We start from the raw sequence: 5,852 nt of genomic DNA on the forward strand, positions 1-5,852 counted from the left end.
TCGACTGGTCCTGGCAGTAGAACCAGGTCGACTGCCAGCCTCTGACTGACTCGGGAAAGGTCATGGGCGGGAAGGTGCTCTTATTCCTCACCTGGATCCCCAGACCCCCACACATTTGGACGACTCGGGTTCTTTCATCGCCTGGGCTCGCCTTCTTCACGGTCTGAGAGCGACACGTGAATATATGCTTGAACAAACCCCAGTGCGGTCGACAGCCCAAGAAACCCTCACACATGGACACAAATGCGGCAAGATAGGCGATAGAATTTGGGGTAAAGTGGTGGAGCTGCGCTCCAAAGAAGTTCAAGAAGCCACGGAAGAAAATACTCGGCGGCAAAGAAAATCCACGATCAACATGGGTGGCCAAGAGCACACACTCACCCTCTTCTGGCTGGGGCTGCCACTCCTTCCCCGGAAGCCTCGCAGCTCCATGAGGGATCAAGCCCTCGTTGGCCATGTCGAGGAGGTCTTTTTCCGTGATGGTCGACTGGATCCAGTCTCCTTGGACCCAGCCCTTCGGCAGGCGGGATCTGGACGAAGACCCGCCGCGGCTGGTAGATCTCCCCTTCGCCTTCTCCGACGCCGACGCCTTCTTCGCACGTTCCAGCGCCGCCGTCTTCTCCTTGGCCATGGTTGCCGGCGAGATGCGCGTGGGGAAGTTGTGCGGGGGCGAGTGCGAGCGCGCTGGACGGGGACGAAGGGAGCAGAGAGAGAGAGAGAATGCTGAGGCACAGTACAGAAATCCTCGCCGGGCGCATTTATAAGGTCCCTTCCGAGTGGATGACAGGTGGGCCTGGTCGATCTAATCATATCCAGGAACAGTTATGCAGACGGGATACGTGGCAAAGAAAGCGGCGCGGAGATCGAGGCGTCTATGTCCCGTCCCATCCGAACGCCGCGGTCCGCTCCGCTTCGCGCGCGTCCCCAAATTTCGCATCTCGCGAAATCCGCGAACAGCAAATCAGTCTGTCAGACACGGGGTTTCCCGCGATCCGTCGCTCGGAGATCGTCGAAGCCCGAAAGATCACTCGACGCAAGAAGAGAATGGATCGAGTCGACTGAAGACAAGTTGCTCACTGTCGACGAAGAGATTCTTTGGTCCAGAACAACGCACGACCAGAGCGCAAAGGTTAATCGGAAACGACATCAACTCCTTCCTCACTCGAAGCCTCAATCTATTCGGGGGCTAATGATGGGGTCATGTACCTAGGGTAGGGTCATGGACCTGATCTAAGTACCTTACCCAAGGACACCCTTAGAAGAGGTCGCCTTCCAGTCGACCAACGAAGGACTCACTCGACTGCATTGAAGGACTCGACCATGAAGACTCACTCGACCACCAGGAGGTCAAGAGGCACTCTGCACTGCAACGGCCTGTAATTAAGTAAGCTTTATGATAGTAAAGACACTTTATGTGGGGCGTTACCAGTAACGCCCCAGACTTAACTCACCTTAAACCCTCTCCTACGTGGGCTGGCTGGGGTCCTGGCGCACTCTATATAAGCCACCCCCCTCCACAGGTAGAAGGGTTCGGCACCTTGTAACTCATATACTTATAATCCACTCGACCGCCTCCGGGCTCCGAGACGTAGGGCTATTACTTCTTCCGAGAAGGGCCTGAACTCGTACATCCCTTGTGTTTACAACCTCTCCATAGCTAGGACCTTGCCTCTCCATACCTACCCCCCACTCTACTGTCAGGCTTAGAACCACGACAGCCGTCCCTAAGTATCTGAAACACCTTAGGAGACACAAGTCACAACTCAAACAAGTTCAAACAAAATTGGGTTAAGTTGGGGGTAGTGAAAGTGTATGGTGGGCAAGGTTATGCGGCAATGGTGGTGGTGGTTGATGAAGAAGCAACCGTCTAAGTAGCCGAAACACCTTAGGAGACTCGAATCACTACTCAAGCAACCACTAATGCTATGGGGAACAACAAAATGGGTTAGGTTGCGGAAGTCGGTGGTGGCTATGCGGATGATATGGTGGAGGGCTTAGGCAAACTTGCCAAATTTTCGAAAATTTGATGGATTCAAATGGTGTTGGCAGTATTTTTGTGGGATGGGGGATGTCAATAGCTTCAAAACGAGTTAAAGAACGTCAAAATTGGAATTCGGATGAATTAGTTATGGGCAAAACAAAAATCAGCCGAAGTCTGAAACTACATGTTACGGACGTCCGGAAATGGTTAGATGTCTGGTCGGGCTCGAAAATCTGCTACTTTTCGTTCTGTTGGCTGGTTCCGGTCATCCGGTGGATGACGGACGTCCGGTGCTTCGTGGGGGGTCCGGACGTCCATAAAACGCCGGTCGTCCGGTGGGTCGGGGTCAACGCGAGATCCGAGATACGGGGCGTGATTTTGGGCGGAAATGGAGATTTTGGGGTTAAAATTGATGACATTTCGTGGATGAAAGATGGAAAAACTTGGGGAGATGCTAGATCCACTCGAAACCAAGCAAATCCATGGATCAAAATCAACAAAACATCATCAAACCAACAAATCACAAAAAAATTGGGGCTATTTTTGGTGGGGATTTTCAAAATTGGGAAAGAACACAACAAAATCAAGCTAGAAAAAGAGGGGTAGGGGCTCCAAAAATGTGATCAACGTGGCTCATGATACCAAGATGATGTGGGGTAGAACCCTAGAGGCCGATCTTTCACGTTTGGAGCGGATCCCTACGAGGAACACGAAGAACACGAGGAGGGGAACGAGGAAAAAACACGAGAGAACACTCAACAAACAAGAATAAAGTCACACATGCGCTAGATCATCGAGGCACAAGGTAATTCAAGATCCAAATCCAACAAGGGACGATACACAGGGTAATCGATTCTTCTCCGTGAGGAGGTCTTGAAGATGGTCTTCTCCAAAAGGAGGTCTTGAATCCAACAAGGATCTTCTCCGAAGAGGTGTCGGTCCCTCGCGAAGGAGTATATCCGAATGGATGAGCGAGGCTCTATCTCACAAATGAGCTAAATCAACACTAACCCTCTCTAGGAGGAGGAGGAGGTCTATTTATAGTCTAAGTGCAAATGGGGGCGAAGTGAAGGGTACATGGGCCTCGGGCCCGAAGCTGCGCACACACAGGCATCGGTGTCCGACAGGTACCGGACGTCCGGCGGCTCGCGAGGGTCCAGTCGTCCGGTGCTTGTCGGACATCCGGCGTTTTGGCTCTGGACAGGTGGCGTCGGACGTCCGGAGGTCTTCGGACTTCCGATGTTTCCGTACTGGATTGTTGGTGTCGGACATCCGGTCGGGGTCGGTCGTCCGGGCGCTGATGAGTGTCGGACATCCAGCGTCGGCGGTCGTCCGGGCGCTGTAGGTAGCCTCGGCTGGAGTCGATCTGGCTGGTGAAGTCTCCAGGCGTCGGACGTCCGGAGATCGTCGGTCGTCCGGAGGTCGTCGGACATCCGAGAGCTGTAGCTTCCTGGCAGCTCTTCCTCTTGTTCCTCGCGCTTGGTGTCCTCGCCGTCTTGTCCAATGCTCCTAGCTGTTCCATGGCCTTCCTCCTAGTTCCTGGACATGCATAGCACACATGTTTGAGGTAGTAGCCATGTCTCACATGTGGAAAGTGACGATTCGTAGAGGAGCGAGTTCGCCTTGTGTCCAATGGCGTATATTCGAGGTCTCGTCATATCTCCTTTTGGGGCTTGGAGAGTAGTCGGAGTGTACATGAGGATGAACGTGGGATGCTCCGCATCAGAATGCTTCGCTCACTATCGGCTTGCTTGAAAGAAGCTGGCGAGAGGATCCTGGTGATGGAGTTGAGGAGTTGGCGGCCGTGGAGGGCTAACGAAACATGCCCTTAGCATTGCGATGTCATTCAAACTACATGTTCTACTCAGCATTCCAACTGGCTTAGCTATTGCAAAAAAGCAAAGGGCCTCGCTTTGTTATCTTGCAATGGGGCCCAACCAAGTCTTGGTCGCTCATCATAGAACCAGCATTTTTATGTGCCCGTGTGTTGAAGGGACGGTACTTCCCGCATGGGGACTTTTGAAATGCAGCGCCTCGATAAGCCTTCACTACATGGCGCAGATCTTGCATGGTCATGATCTTTTGAAGAAGGGTGTGATATGGAGTATCGGCGAAGGCAGGAGCATACACATCATCTCGGATCATTGGATCCCATCTACATCTCCAGCCTTGCTTCAACAAATGTCTCCTATTCCGTCTACCGCAACAGTTCATTGCCTTCTCGACAAGGACACTGGTACTTTGAATGAGGAGTCCGTATGGTCCTTCGTGGGCGAACTGGCCAATGAGGCCATTCAGATTCAGATTAGCGGACATGGGCATAAGGGCTTTGCGTTGGCCATTGACCAAATTTGGCAATTCGGTGCGTTCTTGTTTACAATCTTGCTCGGTCAAAGATGTTATTATTCTATTTGCAAAAAAAAAGATGTTATTATCCACTCAAAGCAATAACCGACAAGGTCAATCGTCAAACTAGATGTTCGATGAGAAGCAGTGGAAGAATCTCTGGATGATCAAAGCTCCAAATAGAGTGAAGATCGTGCTCTGGCGATTTGCTTGTGACTGCTTGCCCTATGGGGAGCAACTCTTTCATTGTTAAGTACATTGATTCAATGTGATACACTTGTACTCCCTCCCTTTCGGTTTGTAGGGTTCAGTTCAAAAATCTCATCAACAGAAGTAGATAGTGAGTGGTAGATTAATTTTTATAGTGTGCGAAACTACTAGATTAATGCGCTCATTTTCCTCAAGAAAATATGTCTTTACCAATCCGTTAATTACAATGCATGCATGGGGTGACCAAGAACTTTTACATGCATTGATGCGCTTTCTCTTAATCCTTGCATGCAACAATTTAATGCATCTTAAAATCTACCAAATTGAGACTTACAAAATGAAAAATTAAAATTTTAAGATAAGTTCTATAAACCAGAAGGCACAAGGGAGAGAGTACACCAGCATAGGCATGAGACAATGCTTCTAACCCTGTGTGGTCACCGTCTCGGCACTGACATGATTCCATTTAATGCTGCCATTTTATCCGTTATCAACAAGTCAGGTGTGAGGGTCATGGCGATGGCGGGTGCTGTTCTGGTGCGCTGGTTCTATGAAGCCTTATCACGACGACATCCTGACTGTCTACTACAACAATATTTGTCAGGCTCCGATGACGAAGGGGTGATGACGGTGCCTTCAGTTTGCTCTAGTGCTTATAGTCGTTGCTAGGTGGTCCTACGGACCTTGATGTCTTTCTTTTTATTTCTGGTGTTCTTTGTACTACCTTAACAGTTGATAAGTAGACCGAAAGTTTTTCTCAAAAAAGGTGTGGGGGTCATGGCGCTTGATCATATTGGCCAATGTGTTGCGGCTTGTTCTGAGCCCCTCGCTGCTGCATTGGAACCTGAATTGGCTGAAGCCCTTGCACTCCGCTGGGCAGTCTATTTGGCTCATGATGAAAAGATAAAATCGAATGTGGTGTTTGCTTCTGATTGGCTCTTGTGCATCGGCTCAACTCCGTGACCCGGGATCACTCGTCTGTTGATTCTGTAATTGCTGATATCGAGTTTGCAGCAAGGGATTTCTCTTCAGCGACCTCGAACACGTTCGCCAACACCTTAATTTTCTGGCTCATGTACCAAGTCTTGTACGTATAAACTCTATTAGTCTTTGTATTTTTCATTCTGCCGCTCCGGACTGTATCCAAAAAAAATTTGTAGGTAGCTTACCAAGCTGACCGCTTGGCGCTCCGGACTGCATCTGCAAGACTATGTGTAACTTTGTTGCTTAATTAATAAAGTGTCCGCTAGGCGCTAGATGACTGTATTGGGGCTGAGCTCATGCAACTACGCCATACTTGTGTACGTAGCACTCT

Source organism: Triticum dicoccoides, chromosome 1B (assembly GCF_002162155.2).
Source record: "Triticum dicoccoides isolate Atlit2015 ecotype Zavitan chromosome 1B, WEW_v2.0, whole genome shotgun sequence".
In the NCBI taxonomy this organism is placed as follows: Eukaryota; Viridiplantae; Streptophyta; class Magnoliopsida; order Poales; family Poaceae; genus Triticum; species Triticum dicoccoides.